Raw genomic sequence first — 26,257 nt, 5'->3', positions numbered from 1 at the left:
TTGACAGAAAGAAAGAGAAAGAGAGGCAGGCAGAGGGAGAGGGAGAAGCAGGCTCCCTGCTGAGTAGGGAGCCCCATGCAGGGTTCGATCCCAGGACCCTGGGATCATGACTGAGCCAATGGCAGAGGCTTAACCGACTGAGCCACCCAGGCTCCGGACAGCCTTTCCTTTAAGAGTGTAGTTGGGCACCAAACTTGCAGGCATTCTTCAACTGGCTTTGATAGGCATGAAAGAAAGTGGCTATAGAGTTTAGCTTCAGAGAACTTCAATTTTATAAGTGCATTCATAAAGCTCATATTATTTTTTGCCACAGCCACCTTTTAGTCATGGGCTTTATGGCTAATGCTTGAAGGTTATCAGTAACACACATCAGTATCTACACATTGAAGGAGAGATCCGTACTAAACAAGATAACTGTGGTCCCGCTCTTACCCATGATTTCACATTCTGAGGCTCCTTTCACTCACAGACAACTGCGGTCTAGAAGTAGATCCTCCTCCTTCTGAACTAGACCATCCACTAATAGCCTCAACACTTCTGATACTCATTTCATTTCATCTGATCACGTAGGTGTTTTATTGTGTCATGTCATCACAAGAAGGGTGAATACAGTGCAATATGATATTCTGAGAAAGAGAGAGCACATTCATATAAGTTGTACTACATTGTTTTAATTATACTATTTATTATTATTATTATTATTGATTAATCTCTTGCTGTGCCTGGTTTATAAATGAAACTTTATCATATGTTTGTATGCATAGGATAAACATAGTATATATAGAGTTTAGTGCTGTCTGTGTTTTCAGGATCCACTGGGAGTCTTGGAATGTATCCTCGTAGATAAAGGGGAACTACTGTAATTATGCTATTATTAAAATATACATTATGAAAACAATAATGACAAAGAGCACTTTTATGGATCACCTCATTCATTTGAACTTTATATTTTTTATCTTAATTATTGGAACGTACCTAAAGATTGTTTAGTGTACACATTTTACATAGGAAGAGGAATTTTGGATTATTTAATACTTCAGGTAAATACAATCATCTTTTCAACGGCAAAATCAAGGTTCAAATCCAGTTAGATCTAACATGCCAATTTTTTTCCTCTTCCTTATGCCGGACTGATTTTCAACAGTTATTCAGATACAATCTGTAAAATTTTACACTTGATAACTCGGTATTATTCTGGGAGTAGCCTTAGATGTTCCTTGAAAGGTTACTTTCTACCTCACACTAAGTCATGTGTTTCGTGATTAGATTATTCTGCTTTGTCAGCTGGACCCGTCCTACCGCCTGGCTTGGGATCGAGGGCTCCCCTGGCCACCTTCTTCCCATTGCGTCATCATCCGTCACACAGTCAACCACCTTGGGACATTTATGAATCTTTTAATCACCTAAGAATAAAATTTTTACAATTAAGTCAAAAAGGAAAATAAAACAAACCATAAAACAAAATTGCCACCCACCGTGCGTTAGTGGTTGTAAAAAAAATAATAACATGCTTGGTGCTTGAGTTTACTCAGTATGCATTTTATTTAGGGCTGGTTTGTTCCCCTTTTTCCATAAAAACTGAATGTTTTCCAACAGAGGTAAAAAGTAATTCGTCACAGAAAACAGTCACTATACACGTTGGAAATGGTTGATAGGAGAGAAGATATGAGAAGGAGAACTCACAAAGCAAAACATTTGTATTAGAAAGTATCTTACTGCAGTTCTGAAAGACAAATTAACAACTGGTTAAGCAAATAGAAGCAAAATATTTTATTTATTTTTTATATTAATAGGCTATTATCTCAGAGACTGACTTTGTGAAAAGAGTATGTATCTTTTATGTTTAATTTTGGATATTAATGTGGTCACATTCCCAATAGATACATGGAGCATATCATATCTAGAAATATATAATTTTTGTTTTCCCAAGCCTTTGTATATATATTTTCTTACAGGCAAATGCATATTGAAAACACCCTTTAAAATTATTAATTATGTCGACAGAGAAGAAATGTTTTCCCTAAAGGGTATTTAGTAATGAAATTAAAATGAATTTAAAATTGAAATTATTTTTTCCTCACTACATTTAGCAGAAATATTACAAAGAGTCAGAAGACAAACTTAGATTCTTTTCTTCCTTGCCAGGAGGTTGAAACATTAATCCAGAATGAAATCATCAAAATAAAAATTTATAATTATAATGAATTCACAGGATGTTTCATGAAGTTTAGGAAATGTGAAAAGTATATGGTTATGACATGATTTAAGATGGCACATTAGTTTAAAATTATTATAGAAGCAATATATATTGGAGTTGTTTTGTTCAAGTTTTTACTTTGCTTATCCTAAAATATTTTTATAATTACACATTTAAAAGCAATACATAGTCAAATAAATAAATAAAAACAATACATATTAATAACAAATAAAGAACTATTTGAACCTAAAATTTGGTTATATAAGATTTTAATTTCTTGAACAAGTATAAATTATCTTTTTAAAGGATAACATCAAACTGAAATAATTGTTCACTGAAATTATTTATTTTGTTCCCAAAATATGTTTCGAGTGCCCAATATCTGTTAGAATATATAGTAGATAATATCTAAACTATATATTTTATCCTTTATTCCTCCAAATTAGTAATTAAAGGATTTATTTTTTTAAGGAAGAAAAAAAACTTTTCAAAATTACATGACGAGGAAAGTAATTGAGGTAGGGATAATGTCTACCAAAGCCTTGGAATAGAGAAACAAACTCCATGCCAGATAATTTATCTAAAGCAACAAATGTAAAATGTATTTCTATTATATTATTTTTCCACTTATGCAGAAAATCACAAGTATAAATAATTACCAGGAAATCTTTTTCTATATTTTAACATTTATTGTCTTAACATAGTAATGAATAATAATGAATATACACATACATGACAGAAGTAACCAGCTAGTCAATTCACAGTAAATGAAGCTCTGCTGGTTTGTTTAACTCTATTCTTAAGTCAATTTATTCACTCTTTGAAGAAGCTGTGGATGCTTTCTGTCATGCATATATTCATTTAAATATAAAGAACCCAAGTCTTAGGAGAAGATACAACTGTTGAAGACGCTCTTGGAGCTCGGGCTTGTTATGCCCGCACTCACAAGTCTTTTAGATACCACAGCTTCTATGAGTATTGGGAGGGAGACAAACCATAAGTGACTCTTAATCTCACAAAACAAACTGAGGGTTGCTGGGGGGAGGGGGTTTGGGAGAAGGGGGTGGGATTATGGACATTGGGGAGGGTATGTGCTTTGGTGAGTGCTGTGAAGTGTGTAAACCTGGTGATTCACAGACCTGTACCCCTGGGGATAAAAATATATGTTTATAAAAAATAAAAAATTAAAAAAAAAAAAAAAAACTCTTTGCTTAACGTTTTCTCAGGCCAAAACATGCTTTAGCTTCACACCTGGCAGGTCCTCAGTGCTAGAATTTACCAGCCCAATAACAGTGCCTGACCAAAAATGAAGGCAATTTCATGCCTTTCAGAAGACATGTCTGATGTAGGATTTCCACTTTGTCCCAGAGGTTCCCACTGGGATTGGACACCAATAGCCCAGAGATCTTAATACTTCCTTCCAGGCACTCTCTCCCTTACCCCTTCTGTGGTAGTTCGCATAATCAGCTCTCAAAGAAACTACTTGCATTGAAATTCAGTCTCAGGGTCTCCTTCCAGGACAGATTAGCCTCAGAAAGAACATGTTTATGAAGTAGATGAATTTCATAATAAAGTATGTTTTCAAAGACTGAAGCTTTAAATGAGTTTTAAACTTTAAAATCATCAGCCAAATGTGTAGATTGCTTTAGGTAGAATAGACATTTTCACAATATTTGTTCTTCCAATCCATGAGCATGGAATATTTTTCCATTTCTTTGTGTCTTCCTCAATTTCTTTCATGAGCACTTTATAGTTTTCTGAGTATAGATTCTTTGCTTCTTTGGTTAGGTTTATTCTTATGTATCTTATGTTTTGGGTGCAATTGTAAATGAGATTGATTCCTTAATTTCTCTTTCTTCTGTCTTGTTGTTGGTGTAAAGAAATGCAACTTATTTCTGCACATTGACTTTATATCCTGACACTTTACTGAATTCCTGTACAAGTTCTAGCAGTTTTGGAGTGGAGGCTTTTAGGTATTCCACATATAGTATCATATCATCTGCTAAGAGTGATAGTTTGACTTCTTCTTTGACAATTTGGATGCCTTTAATTTCCTTTTGTTGTCTGATTGCTGAGGCTAGGACCTCTAGTACTATGTTGAATAGCAGTGGTGATAATGGACATCCCTGTCATGACCTTAGCAGAAAAGTTTTGTTTTTCTCCATTGAGAATGATATTTGCAGTGGGTTTTTCATAGATGGCTTCAATAATATTGAGGTATGTACCCTCTATCCCTACACTTTGAAGAGTTTTAATCAAGAAGGGATGCTGTTCTTTGTCAAATGCTTTTTCAGCATCTATTGAGAGTATCATATGGTTCTTATTCTTTCTTTTATTAATGTATAGTATCACATTAATTGTTTGTATTTCTTTGGTGTTGGTTGTGATCTCTCCTCTTTCATTCATAATGTTATTTATTTGGTCCATTCTCTTTTCTTTTTGATAAGTCTGGCCATGGGTTTATCAATCTTATTAATTCTTTCAAAGAACCAGCTCCTAGTTTCGTTGATTTGTTCTATTGTTTTTTTAGTTTCTATTTCATTGATTTCTGTTCTGATCTTTATTATTTCTCTTCTCCTTCTGGGTTTAGGCTTTCTTTGTTGTTCTTTTTCCAGCTCCTTTAGGTGTAGGGTTAGGTTGTGTATTTGAGACCTTTCTTGTTTCTTGAAAAAGGTTTGTACCACTATATATTTTCGTCTGAGGACTGCCTTTGTTGTGTCCCACAGATTTTGAACCATTGTGTTTTCATTATCATTTGTTTGCATGAATTTTTTCAATTCTTCTTTAATTTCCTGACCCATTCATTTTTTAGAAGGATGCCATTTAATCTCCATGCATTTGGGTTCTTTCCAAATTTCCTCTTGTGATTGATTTCTAGCTTCAGAGCATTGTGGTCTGAAAATATGCAGGGAATGATCCTAATATTTGCAATCCCTACCAAAATCCCATCCATTTTTTTCAAAGAAATAGAACAAATAATCTTAAAATTTGTATGGAACCAGGAAAGACCTCAAATAGCCAAAGGAATATTGAAAAAGAAAGCCATAGTTGGTGGCATCACAATTCCAGACTTCAAGCTCTATTACAAAGCTGTCATCATCAAGACAGTATGGTACTGGCACAAAAACAGACACATGGATCAATGGAACACAATAGAGAGCACAGAAATAGACCCTCAACTCTATGGTCAACTAATCTTCAACAAAGCAGGGAAGAATGTCCAGTGGAAAAAAGACAGCCTCTTCAACAAATGGTGCTAGAAAAATTGGACAGCCACATGCAGAAAAATGAAATTGGACCACTTCCTTACACCACACATGAAAATAGACTCAAAATGAATGAAGGACCTCAATGTGAGGAAGGAATCCAACAAAATCCTTGAGGAGAACACAGGCAGCAACCTCTGACCTCAGCCGCAGCAACTTCTTCCTAGGAACATTGCCAAAAGCAACAGAAGCTAGAGAAAAAATGAACTATTGGGATTTCATCAAGATCAAAAGCTTTTGCACAGCAAAGGAAACAGTTAACAAAACCAAAAGACAACTGAAGAATGGGAGAAGATATTTGCAAATGACGTATCAGATAAAGGACTAGTGTCTAAAATCTATAAAGAGCTTAGCAAACTCAACACCCAAAGAACAAATAATCCAATCAAGAAATGGGCAGAAGACATGAATAGACATTTCTGCAATGAAGACATCCAGATGGCTAACAGACACATGAAAAAATGCTCCACATCTCTTGGCATCAGGGAAATACAAATCAAAACCACAATGAAGTACCACCGCACATCCATCAGAATGGTTAAAATTAACAAATCAGGAAATGACAGAAGCTGGCGAGGATGCGGAGAAATGGGAACCCTCCTACACTGCTGGTGGGAATGCGAGCTGGTGCAAGCACTCTGGAAAACAGTGTGGAGGTTCCTCAAAAAACTGAAAATAGAGCTAGCTACCCTGTGACCCAGTGATTGCACTACTGGGTATATATCCTAAAGATACAAACGTGGTGCTCCTAAGGGGCACATGCACCCGAATGTTTATAGCAGCAATGTCCACAATGGCCAAACTATGGAAAGAACCTAGCTGTCCATCAACAGATGAATGGATAAAGAAGATGTACTATATATACACAATGGAATACTATGCAGCCATCAAAAGAAATGAAATCTTGCCATTTGTGATGAAATGGATGGAACTAAAGGGTATTATGCTTAGCGAAGTGAGTCAGTTGGAGAAAGACAACTGTCATATGATCTCCCTGATACGAGAAAGTGGAAATGCAACCTGGGGGGTGTGGGGGGTAGGAAAAGAAGAAAAAATGAAAGAAGATGGTATCGGGAAGGAGACAAGCCATAAAAGACTCAATCTCAAAAAACAGACTGAGGGTTTCTGGGGGGAGTGGGGACAGGAGAAGGTGGTGGGGATATGGAAATTGGGGAGGGTATGTTCTATGATGAGTGCTGTGAAATGTGTAAACCTGGCGAGTCACAGACCTGTACCCCTGGGGATAAAAACACATTATATGTTTATTAAAAAATTTAAAAATAAAAATTAAAAAAAAATCATCAGCCAAAACCCTGCTGTATTTTTACTTAGGGATAAAAAAAAAATGAACATTTTCTTCTTTTGTTTTAGATATGTAGATTTTCTACCTTTGCTTTAGATGTATACCTTGACAACCTTCATATTTAAAAAAACAAACACAAAAAAACAAACCTCAATGCTTTTTCATATAGAAGGAAAGAGAAGTTTATCTTTGATTAAGTTTTTATATATTACTTAGCCATTCTGAATTATTTGGTAAATTTTGAGAATAATGAGGACTTTTTTGAATGAATAAAATTTAACATCGATCTACTACTTTTTTTTCTTTATGTTTGGTTCAGTTTGTTTCTGAGAGAGTTTATTAAGACTTCTCCTGAAAAGTGGGTTAAAGTTTGCATTCATATATTCTGAGGATATACTTTTGGTGAGCTAGGGCTTTAGTTTTACCACGGCTCTGCCAATCCTTCCTGCTCATCCCAATATTCCTGTTTTGTTTTATTAGAGACTTCTTTTTTCTGATTTTTTGCTTACTACTCATATTTTGTCAGTATACAGCATATTTTTCTGTTTCTTTATTTCCAAGCTCTATATCATTTTTAGGAATGCATTGTACATAAAATAAAACTATTTTTTCCTCCTATTTTACTCAACCTATGAATTTGCTGATGAGAAATCTGCTCTCGGTTTGTCATATTTTAGTTGTCTTTACATCTTCATTGATATTAAGATATTCAATCTTTTCAGTATGTTGATGTTTCATTGCATGGTTTTGAATTTATTTCTGGAATTGTGATGCCACCAACTTTGGCTTTCTTTTTCAATATTCCTCTGGCTATTCAGGGTCTTTTCTGGTTCCATATAAATTTTAGGATTATTTGTTCTATTTTCTTGGAAAAAAATTGATGGTATTTTGATAGGGATTGCATTAAATGTGTAGATTGCTTTAGGTAGCATAGACATTTTCACAATATTTGTTTTTGAAATCCATGAGTATGGAACATTTTTCCATTTCTTTGTGTCTTCCTCAATTTCTATTAACACTTCTCAGAAGTCACTGGGTCTCTGGGGATTCATATCATTATTAATTTAGGGATCCATATAATGTTTAAATTCTGAAAATATATTATCAAATTTATCTTCAAATATTCACATTTATAATTTAAAAATTTTCTGTAATTTTTGTTTCAAAATTCGAATTAGTTTATAACTTTTCATTCTATTTTCTAATGTTTTTAAATGTTTTTACATTTTCCCATTTTCTTGTGACTTGCGGCATTTTATTATTTGTATGCTAATTAACATATCTATTGAAGTTAAATTTTAATTATCATACTTTTTCTTTAAAATTTGGTTTTCTTGGGGCACCTGGGTGACTCAGTCAATTAAGTGTCTGCTTCAGCCCAGGTTGTGATCCCAGGATTCTGGAATCAAACCCTGTATTGGACTCCCTGCTCTGTGGGGAGCCTGCTTCTCCCTCTGCCTTGCCCTCTGCTTGTGCTCACACTCTTTCTCTCAAATAATAAATCTTAAATTAATTAATTAAATAATTTTCTCTTTTTGTCAATTCTGATTTTTCTCTTTTCCTTATCATTCTATTTCTCCATGATGGTTTAGATTATTTTTTAATATATTTAATTATTTTATCCTCTGAAATAAATTTTATTTTATCCTTTAGTTTCCTTCAAATTATTATACTTTTTGGTAGTTGAAGCTAAGTCTGTGTTGCATCTGCTGTCTCACATGGTGATTTATCTTCTCATATGATTTAATCTTTTAATAAAGATCATACTCAATGGTTTTTGGTTTTCAGTTGTACTTCCCTATGCCCACAATTATAAAATCATTTCTAAAAACTTCACATTTTTGTTTTACAAGCATCTCAGTTTTGCCACTAGACATAGTTTGAGCCCATCTGATGATTTATGGCCTTTTAGGTAGTATAAATTTGAACAGTGCATGAACTTGAATTTCAAATTTTCATTTGAAAATTTTTTTTTTGGACCTACAGAGAGCATATGTATGTTATAAACTTCCTTGCCACCCAAATGAGTTTTTTTTTTTTCTTTAATTATGGTCAAATACACATAATAAATTTTTTTTATAATTTTTATCACAGAAGTGCACCGTTCAGTGGCATTAAGTCCATTCAGATTTTTGTGCAACCATCACCACTATCAATCTCCAGAATTTTTTTCATGTTGCCACACTGAAATTTCATACCCATTAAACTGTAATGCTCCATTCTCTCCTTTCCTCGGTTCCTGAAAATCACCATTCTACCTTTGGTCTCTGTGAACTTAACTGCTCTGGACAGCTCATAAAAGTGATTATATAGAGCACTTGTTTCTTATGACTGGCTTATTGCACTTACATTAATGTCTTCAAGCTTCATCCGTGCTGCAGTACTGTGGGAATTTTTTTTTTTTTAAGATTTTATTTATTTGAGAGAGAAAGAGAGTAAGTGAGCAAGCACACAAGCAGGGGGAGTAGCAGGCAGAGGGAGAAGCAGACTCCCTGCGGGCAAGGAGCCTGATATGAGACTCTACTCAAAGACCCTGGGATCATGACCTGAACTGAAGGCAGACACTTAACGGAGTGAGCCACACAGGAGTCCCATGCATGAGAATTTTTTTAAGACTGAATAATAAGGGAACCTGGGATCATGATCCTAGGGTCCCAGGATCCAGCCCTCCCAGCTTGGTGGAGAGACTGCTTCTCCCTCTCACTCTGCTGCTCCCCTGCTTGTGCTCTCTGTGTCAAATAAATAAAATAAAATCCTTTTTAAAAAAGGCTGAATAATATTTCATTTTATGTTTATAGCACATTTTGTTTTAGATTCAACCATCAAAGGACATGTAGATTTCTTCTGTGTCCCAACTACTGGGCATAATGCTGTTATGAATGTTTAAGTATACAAATATCTTTTTGGTTCAATTCCTTGATTTTGGTTATTTTCTTTTATATCCAAAGGAGAATCGTTGGATCATATGGTGTACTTGAAAAAAAAAATTTTTGAGGAATTGCCATACTGTTTTTCAAAACAGCTGCACCACCCTATTTACTTATCCACCAGCAATTATCCACCAGCAATAATACACAAAGCATCCAATTTTTGTGCATCCTTACCAAGACTTTGTCTTTTTTCTTTTTTTCCGTGTGTGTGTGTGTGTGTGTGTGTTAGTAATAGCCAATATAACAGACAGGAAGAGATATGTTTTGGAGCTTTTGATTTACAGTTCCTTAATGATTATAAATGTTGAGCATCTTTTCATATGTTAATTGACTATTTGTATATCTTTGAAGAAATGTTCATGTTCTCAACACTTTTTAAAAAAAAATTCAACTGTTTTTTTTTTGTTGATGCTGAGTTGTAGAAGTAATTTATATGCTCTGAATATGAATCCCTTATTATATATATAATTTGCAAGTATTTCTGCCATTCTGTGAGTTGCCTTTTCTTTCTGTTGATAGGGTCTTTTGATGCAGAAATCTTTAATTTTAAAGTCCAGTTTACATATTATTTTTTCTTTTGTTGTCTGTTCTATGTTATATTTAAGAAATCACAGCCAAATCTGTGGTCATGGAGATTTCTCCCAGTGAGTTCTTCTAAAGGTTCTTTAGTTTTAGCTCTTACACTTGGCTCTTTGATCTTGAGGTAATTTTGAGGAAATTTTTTTTATTGTGGTTAAAAAATAATAATATTTACTATCTTAACTATGTTTAAGTGTAGAGTACAGTAGTATTAACTGTATACATACTGTTGTACAACGGATCTCCAAAATCTTTCATCTTGTAAAACTTACACTCTTTTGTTGTTGTTGTTGTTTTTTAAATTAATGTATAATGTATTATTTGTCCCGGGGGTATAGGTCTGTGAATCTTCAGCCTTACACATATCACAGCACTCACCATATCATATACCTTCCCCAGTGTCCATAACCCAGTCACCCTAACCTTCCCCACCACTGCCCAGCAACCCTCAGTTTGTTTCATGAGATTAAGAGTCCCTTATACTTTGTCTCCCTCCTGATTCCATCTTGTTTCAATTTTTCCTCTCTACCCCAATGAGCTGCGGCCCTGCCTCTCAAATTTCTCATATCAGACAGATCATGTGATAATCGTTTTTCTCTGACTTATTTTGCTTAGCATAATACCCACTAGTTAAATCCACATTGTTGCAAAATACAAGATTTCATTTTTCTAATGACTGCATAGTATTCCATTGTATATATATACCACATCTTTATCCATTCATCTGTTGATGGACATAAGGTTCTTTCCATAATCTGGCTATTTGGACATGACTACTATAAATTTTAGAGTCCACATGCCCCTTTGGGACATTAGATTTGAATCTTTAGGGGAAATATCCAGTAGTGCAATTGTTGGGTCATAGCATAGCTCTCTTTTCAATTTTTTGAGGAATGAACTATTTTCCAAAGTGGCTGCACCAGCTTGCATTCCCAGCAACATTGTAGGAGGGTCCTACTTTCTCTGAATCCTTGCCAACATCTGTCATTTCCTGACTTGTTAATTTTAGTCATTCTGACTGGTGTGAAGTGGTATCTCACTGTGGTTTTTGATTTGTATTTCCCTGATTCTGAGTGATATGGAGCACTTTTTCATGTATCTGTTAGCCATTTGGATTTCTTTGCAGAAATGTCTGTTCATGTCTTCTGCCCATTTCTTGACTGGATTATTTGTTCTTTGGGTGTTGAGTTTGACAAGTTCTTTATAGATCTTGGATACTAATCCTTTATCTGATATGCCACTTGCAAATACCTTCTCTCATTCTGACAGTTGTCTTTTGGTTTTATTGACTGTTTCTTTTGCTGTGCAAAAGCTTTTGATTTTGATGAAGTCCCAATAGTTCATTTTTGCCTTTGCTTCCTTGCCTTTGGCAATGTTTCTAGGAAGAATTTGCTGTGGCTGAGGTTGAAGAGGTTGCTGCCTTTGTTCTCCTCAAGGATTTTGTTGGATTCCTGTTTCACATTGAGATCCTTCATCTATATTCAGTCTATTTTTGTGTGTGGTATAAGGGAATGGTCCAGTTTCATTCTTCTGCATGTGGCTGTCCAATTTTCCCCAATACCATTGTTGAAGAGACTTTTTTTCCTTTGGACATTCTTTCCTGCTTTGTTGAAGATTAGTTGACCATAGAGTTCAGGATGCATTTATGGGTTCTCTATTCTATTTGACTTCTTTGTTGATTTGGATGCATTTTATTTCTTTTTGTTGTCTGATTGCTGAGGCTAGGACTTCTAGTTCTATGCTGAATCCAGTAGTGGTAGTGGACATCCCTGCCATGTTCTTGATCTTAGGGGAAAAGTTCCTAGTTTTTCCCCATTGAGAATGATATTTGCTGTGGTTTTTCATAGATGGTTTTGGTGATATTGAGGTATGTACCCTCTATCCGTACACTGTGAAGAGTTTTGATCAAGAAAGGGCACTGTACTTTGTCAAATGCTTTTCCAGCATCTATTGAGAGTATCATATAGTTCTTGTTCTTTCTTTCACTAATTTTTTATATCACACTGATTGGTTCACAGATGTTGAACGAATCTTGCAGCCCAGAAATAAATTCCACTTGGTTTTGGTGAATCATCCTTTTAATGTACTGTTGGATCTTATTGGCTAGTATTTTGGTGAGAATTCTTGCATCTGTGTTCATCAAGGATAATGGTCTGTATTTCTCCTTTTGATGGGGCATCTGGTTTTGGAATCAAGATAATGCTGACCTCATAAAATGAATTTGGAAGTTTTCCTTTCATTTCTAGTTTTCTGGAACAGTTTTAGGAGAATAGGTTTGATTCTTTAAATGTTTGGTAGAATTCCCTTGGGAAGCCTTCTGGCTATGGGCACTTGTTTGTTGGGAGATTTTTGATGACTGCTTCAATCTCCTTACTGGTTATGGGTCTGTTCAGGTTTTCTATTTCTTGCTGGTTCAGTTGTGGTAGTTTATACGTCTCTAGGAATGCATCCATTTCTTCCAGATTATCAAATTTGCTGGCATATAGTTGCTCATAATAAGATCTTATAATTGTTTGTATTTTTTGGTGTTGGTTGTGATCTCTCCTCTTTCATTCATGATTTTATTAATTTGGGTCATTTCTCTTTTCTTTTTGATAAGTCTGGCCAGAGATTTATCAATCTTATTATTTCTTTCAAAGAACCAGCTCCTATTTTGCTGATATGTTCTACTGTTCCTTTGGTTTCTATTTCATTGATTTCTGCTCTGATCTTTATTATTTCTCTTCTCCTGCTGGGTTTAGGCTTTTTTTGCTGTGCTTTCTCCAGTTCCTTTAGGTGTAGGGTTAGGTTGTGTACTTGAGACCTTTCTTATTTCTTGAGAAATGCTTGTATCAGTATATACTTTCCTCTCGGGACTGACTTTGCTATGTCCCAAAGATTTTGAACAATTGTGTTTCCATTTTCATTTGTTTCCATGAATTTTTAAATTCTTCTTTAATTCCCTGGTTGTCTCATTCATTCTTTAGAAGGATGCTCTTTAGCCTCCATGTATTAGAGTTATTTCCAACATGCCTCTTGTGATTGAGTTCTAGTTTCAAAGCACTGTGGTTTGAAAATATGCAGGGACTGATTCCAGTCTTTTGATACTAGTTCAAACCTGAGTGGTGACCCAGGATGTGATCTATTTTGGAAGATGCTTCATATGCATGAGAGAAGAATGTGTATTCAGTTGTTTTGGGATGGAACATTCTAAATATATCTATGATGTCTATGATCCAGTGTATCATTTAAAGCCTTTATTTCCTTGTTCATCTTTTGCTTGGATGATCTGTCCATTTCAGTGAAGGGAGGGTGTTAAAGTCTATTATTGTATTATTATTGATTTGTTTCTTTGAATTTTGTTATTAATTGGTTTATATAATGAGGCAAAGATATTTAAAATTGTTAGATCTTGTTGGGACAGACCCTTTAAGTATGATATAGTGTCCTTCCTCAACTCTCATTATGGTCTTTGCTTAAAAGCTAATTTATCTAATATAAGGATTGCCACCCCAGCTTTCTTTTGATGTCCATTAAGATGGTAAATTGTTTTCCACCCCCTCACTTTAAATCTGGAGGTGTCTTTGGGTCTAATATGAGTTTCTTGTAGACAGTATATCAATGGGTCTTGTTTTTCCATCCATTCTGATACCCTGTGTCTTTTGATTGGGGCATTTAGCCCATTTTCATTCAGGATAATTATGAAAAGATATGAATTTAGTGCCATTATATTGCCTGTAAGTTGACTGTGACTGTTTATTGTCTCTGTTCCTTTCTGGTCTATTGTTTTTAGGCTCACTCTTTGCTTAGAGGATCCCTTTCAGTATTTCCTGTAGGGCTGGTTCAGTGTTTGCAAATTCTTTTAACTTTTATTTGCCCTGGAAGCTTTTATCTCTTCTTCTATTTTCAATGACAGCCTAGCTGGATATAGTATTCTTGGCTGCATATTTTTCTCACTTAGTGCTCTGAATATATCATGCCAGTCCTTTCTGGCCTGCCAGGTCTCTGTGGATAGGTATGTTGCCAATCTAATATTTCTACTGTGGTATGCTACAGTCTTCTTTGTTACTGAGGTGCTTTCAGGATTTTCTCTTTGTCACTGAGTCTTGTACATTTTACTATTCAACAACAGGGTGTTGACCTATTTTTATTGATTTGAGGGGGGTTCTCTGTACCTCCTGGATTTTGAAGCCTATTTCCTTCCTCAAAATAAGGAAGTTCTTTGCTATAATTTGCTCCAATATTCCTTCTGTCCTTCTCTTTTTTCTTCTGGGATCCCAATTATTCTAATATTGTTTCATTTTATGGTATCACTTATCTCTCGAATTCACCCTTCCTGGTCCAGTAGTTGTTTCTCTCTCTCTCTTTTTTAAAATTCAGCTTCTTTTTTCTCCATCATTTGGCCTTCTGTCACTAATTCTTTCTTCTGCCTCATTTATCTTAGCAGTAAAAGCCTCAGTTTTTCATTGCACCTCACCAATAGCTTTTTTTTTATTTCAACTTGGTTGATTTTAGGTTTTTTATTTCCCCACAAAGCGTTTTTATTTCTCCAGAAAGAGATTCTCTAATATATTCCATACTTTTTTATTTAATATTTTATTTTTTTTTTATTTGACAGATCACAAGTAAGAAGAGAGGCAGGTAGAGAAAGAGGGGGAAGCAGACTTCCTATTGAGCAGAAAGCACAATGCAGTGCTCAATCTTAGGACCCTGAGATCATGACCTGAGCTGAAGGCAGAGGCTCAACCCACTGAGCCACCCAGGTGCCCTTCTTCCATACTTTTTTTTGGATCCAGCTAAGACTTTGATAATCCACATTCTGAACACTAGTTCTGACATCTTACTAATATCTCTATTGATTAGGTCCCTAGTTGTCAGTACTACCTCTTGTTTTTCATTTTGAGGTGAGTTTTTCCACCTTTTCATTTTATCCAGATAAGGATAGATGAATGAGAGAACAAAACTAAAAGGGTAGCTACAATACCAGAAAAATATACACTAACCAAATCAGAAGAGACCTAAAACTTTTCTCCAGAGGGAGAAAAGTAAAAAGAAACACACACACACACACACACACACACACACACACACACACACACACTTGATTTTAGGTTAATTTTGGTCTGTTAGAAGAAACTACCTCCCAAAATTTTAAAGAAAGAAAAATTATATATATACAAAAATAAGGGTAAACATGTTGAAGGGATGAAATATGATTGTAAAGATGAAAATTGAAAAATATTATAAAAAGGAATTTATAAGATAAGAAGTTGGTTGAAAAAAAAAAGAGGAAAGAATGTGATCAGGCTGGAGACTAGAAAAAAGCCATGTGCTAGATTTCAGGTATATTTTGATCCATTAGAAGAAACTTTATCCCAAAATTTTAAGGGGAAAAAAACCCCTATACTTATAGAAAACATAAGGCTAAATATAATGAAGGGATAAAATATGATTATAACAATGAAAATTTTAAAATATTTTTAAAAAGGTATTGATAAGATAAAATAATTTACAAACATTAAAATAAGAAAGGAATTTAAAAAAATTGAATAAACAATAAAATTTAAAAAAATTAACTTTGAAAAGCTAGATGATCATGGGAAAAAAGCCATGAATTCTATGTGTTGATTTTCCCTAGATCTGGAGTTCTGCAGTTCTCATTAATCAGTGAATTTGGTCTTGGTTGGATGTTCTTGATGATCTTCTGGGGGAGGGGCCTGTTGTAGTGATTCTCAAGTGTCTTTGCCCAAGACGGGATTGCACCAAACTTGCAAGGGGCCAGGCTAAGTCATCTGCTCATTTTTGGTCTCAGGAGCTTTTGTTCCCTGAACAATTTCCATACAGCTTTGGAGGACATGAATGAAAATGGCAGCCTCCTAATATTCAGCCCCATAGGAACCCAGAGCTCGGGGCTCCACTCCTCAATGTGCCCTCAAAGAAAAGCAGTCAATCCCTTCCTTCTCCCTGGTCTCCAGCCACACTCTGAGCTCACCCAGCCTGTGACTGAATATCTCTATCTCTGGTGCATGGCCGGATTTGGAGTTTCCAAACCCAGCTGATTTCCCGCAGCAGGCTCCCACGCCACTCCTCCCAGGGGAGGAAAGTGAGTCTCTCCAGGTCTGCTGCGTGTTGGGTCCCTGCCCAAAAAGCAGTGTTCTGACTGTGCTGTGGGTCATGGTTTAAGGTAATCCCAAGTTGAGAGCCCACTCTTCAGCTCTGTCTCTGAAGCTGGCTTCCAGCTTCAATACCTGGGAGCTCTGCCACGCTCAGACACCCCTAGTTTTTCTGTGATCCCCACGCTTCCTGAGACCACTCTGTCCCCATGAGGGCTCCACCCCCTGATTAGTCTCTGGAGTTATGTCCCTCAGTGGAGCAGACTTCTGAAAGTTCTGATGTTGTGCTCTGCTGCTCTCTCACTTGCTGGGAGCTGGCCCCTCTGTTTGTGGTCTATCTTCCTGTCATTTCGGATTCACTTCTTTGCAAGTCCTACCTTCCAGAAGGTGGTTGATTTTATGTTCCTAGAATTTCTGCTCTTCTCTTATCTCTCCTGTTGAGTTTGTAGCTACTCAGAATGATTTGATAACTATCTAGCTGAACTCCTGGGACCTGATGATATTTATGTCTCCTACTCCTCCACCATCTTGCTCCTCCTCCCAACTTAAACTCTATATCCATGAAAAAATTCCCCTTTTCTCCCTCCCCTGAACCCCTGAAAACCACCATTCTATTTTTTGTTTCTAAGAGTTCTATACTTTAGATAACTTAGAAGGATGGAATCAGACAGTATTTGTCTTTTCGCAACTGAACTGTTTCACTTAGCATAATGTCCTCAAATTTCCTCCATGTTGCAATATAAAACGGCATTTCCATCTTTTTGAAGAATAAATAATATTCCACTGAATAGTGTATACTACATTTTCTTTATTCATCTATTGATGGATCTTTATGTTCCTCCCACCCCACGGTTATTGTAATAATATTGCAATGGTATGGTGTGGAAATATCTTTTGAGATTCTGTTTTCAGTTCTTTTGGATATACAGTTAACCATCAAACAATATGAGTTTGAACTGCTTGGGCCCATTTATACACAGGTTTGTTTGTTTTTATGAATATAGTACAATATTATAAATGTATTATCACTTTTTTAAAATTTTCTCCACTAACACTTCCATTTCTTTAGCTTATTTTATTTTAGGAATGCAGTATATAGCACATAAAATATACAAAACACATGTTAATTAACTAATGTTTTAATTAACTACCATGTTAATTAATATTATAGACAAGGCTTCTGGTCAAAAGTAGGCATTTAATAGTGAAATCTTAGAGGATTCAAAGTTTTCCACAGATTTTTCACTGCCTTGGGCTCAGTTTCCCTAACCCCTGCTTCATTCAAATGTCAGCAATTGGATTGCTGGAACATATGGTAATTCTATTTTTAATGTTTTGAGAAACTTCAACAATGTTTTCTATAGCAACAGCACTATTTTACACTACCACAGACATATACAAGGGTTAAAATTTCTCTATATCTTTGTCACCATTTTCTTTTCTTTGTTTTCTTTCCTTCTTCCTTTTGATAGTGGCCATCTTTCTGGGTATAGGGCGACAGCTAATTGTGGTTTCAATTTCACTTTTGATGGTTGATGTTGAGAATCTTTTTATATACTTGAAAGATTGTATACCATCTTTCAAAATGTCTATTTGCATTTTTTGACCATTTTTAATCAAATTATGTTATTATTGTTGAAATATACTTGTTCTTTATATGTTCTAACTATGAACACCTTATTTAATATATGGTTTGCAAATATTCTTTCCTATTTAATTGGTTGCTTTTACCCTCTGTTGACTGTTTTCCTTGTTGTGCAGAAGTTTCTAAAGTTTACTATAGTTTCATTTGTCTATTTTTCTTTTGCTGCCTTTGTATTTGCTGTCATAGCTAAAACAAAAACAAAAATAAACAACAACAAAAACCCCACAACACCTTACCAAAGCTAATGTCATGAAGTCTTTCTCCCACTTTTTCTAGAAGTTTCATAGTTTCAGGTCTTATATCTAGGTCTATAATCTATTTTCCAGTTAATTTTTGTATATGGTGTAAACTAAAGGTCAGTTTAATTCTTTTGTATGTGGATATTCAATTTCACCAACACCATTTGTTAAAGAAACTATACTTTCCCAACTGAGCAGCCTTGGAACCTTTGTTTAGAACCTTCTGACCAGATACAAATTTATTTCTGAGCTTTCTGTTCTGTTCCATTAGTTGGATATGTCTTAATTCCTGTGCATAATATTATTATTATGGATTTTTTAACATGTTTTAAAATCAGGAAGTGTGAGACCTGCAGCTTTTTTTTTCTTTGTCAAGATTTTTTTGGCTATTTGGGATCCTTTAACATTCCATGTGAATTTCAGGATGCCTTTTTCTATGTATACAAGAACATGTCACTAGAAATTTTATAGGGATCTCATAGGATCTGCAGATCATTTTGAGTAGTATATATATTTTAATAGTGTTAAGTCTTCTAGTCCATGAACATGAAATGTCATTCCATTCATGTTTGCTTTAATTTCATAGTTTTTAGTGTATAAACCTTCACTTCCTTGATTAAGTTGATTCTTAAGTATTTTATTCTTTCTCATGCTATAGGAAGTGGGAACACTTTGTTAACTTCCTTTATAGCTAGTTTCTTGTTAGTGTATAGAAAATTTATTTTTGTATGTTGATTTCATGTCCTGAAACTTCATTGGATTCATTTATTAGCCCTCACTTTTTTTTTTTAATGGAGTCTTCAAGATTTTTAATATACAAGGTAATGCTGTTTACAAACAGAGAGGGTTTTGTTTCTTCCTAGCTAGGGTGATTTTCAACCTTTTACTTACCGAAATCATCTGACTAGTATTTCTAGTATTATATGAATAGAAGTAATGAGAATGGGCCCCTTGCCTTGTTCCTAATCTTAGAGAAAAAGCTTTCAGTTTTTCACCATTAGATACAATATTAGCTATAGCTATGTAATATATAGTCTTTATTATATCAAGATATTTTCTCTCTATTCCTGTTTTGTTGAATATTCTTAGCATGAAAAGGTGTTGAATTTTGTCAACTGTCTTTTTAACATTCTATAGACATTTTCATGTAGTTTTTATCTTTTATTCTGTTAATGAGTCATAATTACTGGATTTACCAATAATATTAATGCATGTTCCTTATTGAGCAATGAATTATATTATTAAATTATTTTTAACAAAGCATTAAATTAGACATGTTGGATAAGAATTCAGATGATCTATTTAACAAAAATAATGATGGCTTTTTTTTTAACTTAACATTTTATTTATCTAGGAATTTCACTATTTCAAAAATGTTGACAATACCTTCAGTTTAAAAAGTCTATTAACAATTTTGGAATTTTCTCCTGACTTTGTCAGTAGGTGGAAAGGAAGTGCCACATCTTACTGATTAAATTATAAGTAGCTTAAAAATGTGAGAAGAAATGTGAGATATTTTTCACATAGTTAACATCATTTTTCCAAATTGTGACATCAAATGTTTATGTTCTGTTCCAAGTTAATAATTAACTAAACCATTTCTGAACTATGTAACATGTGTTCTTACATAAGTATCTTCAGTTGTGCCTGTTTTTCTTTGCTTGGAATATAAAAACAGCAACAACAGTAACAACCCCTTGAAATATTGCTTCAAGACAAAACTTTGTATTGGAAAAAAACAAATTTATACCAGGTTCTAGCAAATAACCAGCTCCGCTGTTTTCAAATAAACATTGGCAAGAAACTTCATTGAAAATGATGCATTGCACTTATTACATCTTGTGGAGATCCAGGATAATAAACCAATAAAAATGTTAATTAATAATCAGACTTTCTAGAGTTTCTTTTTGTTTCATTTTACTGTAGGCCAAAATGATACAAAAACATTTGTCTACTATTATAAAGACAGAGTAAATTCCATTTAATTTATATTAATGAGTAATTATCTTAGAGAGCATAATTTAATAACTATTATGATTCTCCATTTACCATAGTAAAACTGATGTACAGCTATGAAATAACTCAGACATGGGAGGAAATAAAATTAAATGTCAATCTCTTCTTTCCAATACTTACTTTCCAGATATTCATTGCAATATATGGTAATAGTCGTTTTGTATAAATATAAAATTTTTATGTGGTTACAAATAAATACATATGTAATTTCTGAATAATAAGGAAATCTAAGTAGAGTACTTCTCTGTGCTTTGCTTTCCCCTTAATGATCACTGAGTATATATGCATATATACTTTATATTTATTCATATGTATAAATATATATGTGTGTTTATATATATATAAATTATTATTTCAAAAGATTGATACACCAAAACTTAAGTGCCCTGTACCAAACTTAAATGCCCTTACCAAGCAAAACCTGTGTTTATATATATATATGTATATATACATATATATAATTATTATTTCAAAAGATTAATACACTGAAACTTAAATGCCCTGTACCAAGCAAAACCCTCTCATTTAGGTCCATTTTTTAAATTCATTTAAGTACATTTCTTGCCCATATATGCAAACATTCTATCTTTTTGCTTTGGAGTAAAACAAAATTCCAAATTTGAGAAAAAAATAGCTCACTTAAAATTAAGTTTTGAAAAAAGAAAACATAGTCACATTACATAGTAAGTATATTTTACATACTCTCTAGAGCCCTTATGGTAGGCTGTCATATACCCAGAGAACGCTAGATAAGGCATTCTGACATCACGTTCAGAGAATCACTTTCATTTTACAGAGGTTGATATTCCAGTTGACAGACATCTTTCCAGTTTTAAGAAAGTGAAATTAAAATTGTTTTATGTGTATTATTCCTTGGGGACACATGTAGAAAGTATAAATTTTTCTTTAACTTTTCTCTTTGGATTCCAGATCAGAGCAATGTGACATATATAAACATGATAAAAATTTATCTTTCAAAGATGATGCTGTTCTTCTTATTCCTACTACAGAAATTCTTCATTTCACTTCCATTGGTCTGCTATGTGATTTTGTGTGTTTGTTTGTTTGTTTGTTTTTTGGTGAGGGGTGTATTTTATCTGACCTGAAATGAAACACTAATAGTTAATTTTAATATATGGAACTTGTTCAAGGGAAGGGGTGATATCTACAGTTTTCATTAAATTCTACATTAAAATATACATCATTCGATTTTATATGGTAGGCAGTGGAATTATAATGAATAATCATGTTTCTGAATGAACAGCACAGTTAGCACCTTCATTTCATCACTTGTTTTATTCTAAAATTATATTACTTTACTAACTTAATGCTAAAGCAGCAACCTTATCCATTCTAAAGGACACAATCTCAGACGAACTGGATGCTTGATAGAAGTGAAGAAGGCTTCTGTATCAGACCTAGAGTAACCTTTACTGTATTCTTATATTCACTATGTTCACACAAGGATCTTCCATTATACATGTTATAAAACAGTGGTTATCACCGGTTGTATCTTCCTGCTGAGAGTTGTGATGGCAAAATCCATGCATGGACTATTTGATTTGCTGAATAATGAAATATCTCACATAGTGAAATAGAGAAAACAAACAATTTAAGTTGGTTTTTCTGTACTGTTGAAAAGAAAGATCATAGTTTATATTTTCATTGGCCACTCTTGCTGAATAGGTTTGCATTTTATAGCAGCAAAAATCCGTAGCCATACCCAGGGATCTGCCTCAGGGGCTTCAGCAACATTTAAGAACCAAAACAAAACAAATAAAAATTCAAAACAGTAGTTACATAGCTCTTGTTATATATATATATATATCCTCACAGTCCTATTAGGAGGTCATTTACATTACACTCTTTTGCTTAGGAATCATCTTTTTTCACTTACATTTTATTTCATTTCTACCACTCCGTCTTAGTCCTTGTCTCCATAATTACTTTGTAATGATTTTTGACACCTACAGGAAGAAGTGGAGAGAAGAGTGTAGGAGGGCTGATATAGACATAAACTTTAACAAAGGCGCCATTCTAAGTTTACATGGTGGAGGCGGTTTTTAGATTTTTTTTTTTTTTCAGAGTCATATAGAAATATACAGACAATGTCAGGTGAAATATTGGAAGTTGGTTAAAATCTCATCAAAGCCTCAACTTTTAGACCTCATTCATTTGTGTGTGTGTGAGTGTGTGTGTGTGTGTGTATTAAATTGACATTAAGAAAACTTAAATACTGTTCCAGTTTTCTTTTTCATTTTATTTATTTATTTATTTATCTATTTATTTATTTATTTATTTTAAAGATTTTATGTATTTATTTGACAGAGAGAAATCACAAGTAGATGGAGAGCCAGGCAGAGACAGAGGGAAGCAGGCTCCCCGCTGAGCAGAGAGCCCGATGCGGGGCTCGATCCCAGGACCCTGGGATCATGACCCGAGCCGAAGGCAGTGGCTTAACCCACTGAGCCACCCAGGTGCCCCTTCTTTTCCATTTTAAACGATTAGTCTAAGAAAACAGTATACTGCCTTATTGGGGAAGATCATTCCTTGAGTGCTTAAATGCCTTGGTGACTCCAATATTAGTGTCCGATCGTTACCTCTTTATGATTCTCTAACTCTTACAATAAATATTTTAGCCTCTTTTTTTTTTATTGAACAAAATCTATCTCTGTAACTTTTATTCATTCTTGCAATATCTAGGGAGGAATATGTAAAATCATAATGATGTCACTTTTATGAGATAGTCTCTCAAATATCTGAAGAAAACTATCAAAGCCTCTGGCTTAATCTTTTTCCAAATTTTCAACATTCCACTTTGGCTTTCATCCTCTAAATAAGACTCCAAATTATCTCCAATTTCCAGACTGGAATACAATGTGAGTTTTACTATCGTTTTCTTTACTAAAATTTTTGCATGCAGTAGTGCAACATAATTTTGACTTCTTGGTATAAGTTTTTGGTCATGTTCATTACAGCATTATATGTTCTCTCACAAAATATACACTCCCCGGAGGAAATTCTCTTTTTCAAATTTTTAAATTTTCCTTACCATATACCAAATAAAACCATAGTTTTATTTATATAACGTCATTTTTTCTGGCAGAATTTTTAAAATGTTTACTTTGTGGGGTGCTTGGGTGTCTCAGTGGGTTAAACCTCTGCCTTCAGCTCAGGTCGTGTCCTCAGGGTCCTGGGATCGAGCCCCTCATTGAGCTCTCTGCTCAGCAGGGAACCTGCTTCCCCCTGTCTCTGTTGGCTTGTGCTCTCTCTCTCTCTTTCTCTCTGTCAAATAAATAAATAAATCTTTAAAGAAATGTTTATTTTGTAGCAAATTATAAGGGAAATGAAGTCTGGCCCTCTAAAACAAAAGTTACAGGAACCATGAAGAAAAACAAAATGTCATAGGAATTATTTTTGTAGAAGTAGGTAGTATATTGGAAGAATAGAGTTGTTCTTTCCAAAGAGGTAAAATTATATACCTTTTAATAGGCTATTGGGAATCACAGTCAAGGGCTATTTACTCAACTAGAGCACATCATTCTTTGAACTGTTTCTTGGATACTTAAAAAGGAAAGAAAAAAAAGGAGAGGGAAGGCAGGAAAGCAAAGGAAAGGGAATGAAAAAGAGAAAGAAAGATAAGGGGAAGAAAAAAGAAAGAAAAGAAAGACCAGAGACATTAAAAGCATGAACAAAGAAAATTAGACTTTCAATATGAAGTGAAGTTCTAGATTCAAACCTTGACACTCTCATTAAATGGCTGAAAAAACACCAGTAAATAAATGAAATTCCATGAATTTCTTTTTGTCCCGCACTGATGTCATGCCCCCAAAAGCCATGTTATAAGTAATACCAATGAAACAATGTCATGTTGGAAGAAGTCATTGAAAGGATGTGATTGCCCGTTGACCCACAAAGTAGTCTTGGGCACCTGGAGGCTCCTCACCTCCTACACTGTCCTTGGAACGTATGTTCAACCTACAGATCTCAAAGTGGGAACAATTTTCAAAGACACAAGCTTAGAGAGCTGTGTGTTTTTGAGACTATCCTCTTGGTATGACTGAACCCATTCAGGGTCCTATATAAACTTTTAAGATTTTACTAGGCCAGGGCAGAGATGGACTTGTCTTACAGCCATCCCAGAAAAGCCTTGGGCATGTGTTCTCTTGCTTACTAACAGTCTTGGGTGGTCTACCTCTTTCTTCTCCTTGTTCTCCCATATGGGGAAGAATTTGGGAATCAACAATTGCTGAACCAGGTAAGAGACTAAAGAAATAGTCCTTGGGAAACAAAGCAAGAGAAATACCAAGTTGTCCATCATCTTCTATGTGAGGGAAGGTGGCTGTACGCTAGAGGCTGGTGGACTGTTGTGTGAGTGTGGGAGGCCATGTAAACACCAACTGGCTTGATGTGCTTGTTGCAGGAACTACACAAAGTGTACTGCAGCAAAAGAGGGAAATGAATTGCCACAGTGGGCTGGCCATTGCTGCGGGCCGTTCGGCTGCCTGCTCATGCACAAATTTGAGTTCAAAAGTTGGAAGAACTGATATTATAAAAGGACTTGTGGGTATTGACTATTCTGCTGGCTCGAGAGCTGGTGGACAGGCGGAAGTGCAGGGTAATAAACTGGACACCTTAGCATACCATTCTGCAAAGCTGGGAGGGTGCAAGCTGTGGCAGATTAAGGTCCAAGCAATTTTGACAAAGAGTGATTGGGACACTTATGGGGTGGAATCTCGGCCAGGAGGAGAGCAAAGAGGAGGATGCTGTGGTGATTGATAGTGAGACCGATGAAACCATTCACGCTGTCTGACTCCTCACACAAAGGAAAACAAAAGCAGAGCAAGAGCAACCCCAACCAGAAGGGCAGTTGTCTATTTGGGAAGTGTTCATGGTAAGAGACTCTACTCCCACTGAGCTTATTGATACAGTTCTCAGGGAGAGGATCCAGGATGGTTAGTATAGATACGAGAAACAGGGAGCAATGGCATTTCTCTGTCAATGCAGAAGGCAAAGAAAATGAGCAACATCACCACACACCTTGCCCTCTAGCAACACCTGAATGAAGCTTGGGAGCTCAGGGAACTCACTCTCTTATGGATTGGTTTGTTCTAGCCTTAGGGAGGCTTTGCCTAATGAGGGAGCTGTCCCTGGGCACATGGAAACCTGGAAATCTATACAGGAGCTACAACAAATTGTTACAGAGTTGGGGAGAAGACAAGGAACTTTTGAGCCTGCCTCTGAAAGCTCTAACCAGGCTACATTCACTTCAGGAATGAAAGCCCGGTTACTGCACTCTGCGCTCAGGCCCTGGTATGGGATGATAATATCCATGCTGTGCCCAGTCAAGGAACAAGACATTTACAGCGTTGGATGATCTACTGATGATCTGGAGGAAACTGACAAGTCCTCAGAACAGATACACACTATGGGAAAGACTCAAAACAGGGAACTCAAGAAGCCAAAGGACTATATCAACTCTGAAGGGTCTAGTATTGATGCTGTGGCATCTGCCCCCCAATACTGCCAGAGAGTTGCCAAATAAGCCACCTCATGCTAGTAAAAAGCTTTAGGGCACATTGTGGAAGAGGGGGTGCATGTAAGACTGTGAGAGCCAGTCACTATTGCTGGAGTGTTGGAGGAAGTCATCAAGAGAATGTGACCCCTGGCTGACCTGTGAGCTGGACCCCAGCAACAGAAGGCCTTTCTCACCTCCCAATCCTTGAAATGTACCCTGTGCTCACCATTCCCACAGTGGGAGCTATTTTCAATGATGAAGACTTGAGAGAGTAAGGTGTTGTTGAGAATATCTGAGTAGAGTATATGATTGACCCCAGTGAAAGCCTCTATACAAACTTTTAAGATTCTGATGGGGGGTGTGGACATCTACTCACTTTGCAGCCTCCCAAGACAAGACTCATATGTAAGTCCCCATGCTTTTTTTTTTTTTTTAAGATTTTATTTATTTATTTGACAGAGAGAGATCACAA

This window comes from Mustela erminea, chromosome 8, assembly GCF_009829155.1.
Source record: "Mustela erminea isolate mMusErm1 chromosome 8, mMusErm1.Pri, whole genome shotgun sequence".
In the NCBI taxonomy this organism is placed as follows: domain Eukaryota; kingdom Metazoa; phylum Chordata; class Mammalia; order Carnivora; family Mustelidae; genus Mustela; species Mustela erminea.
This window is presented reverse-complemented; position numbering follows the sequence as displayed.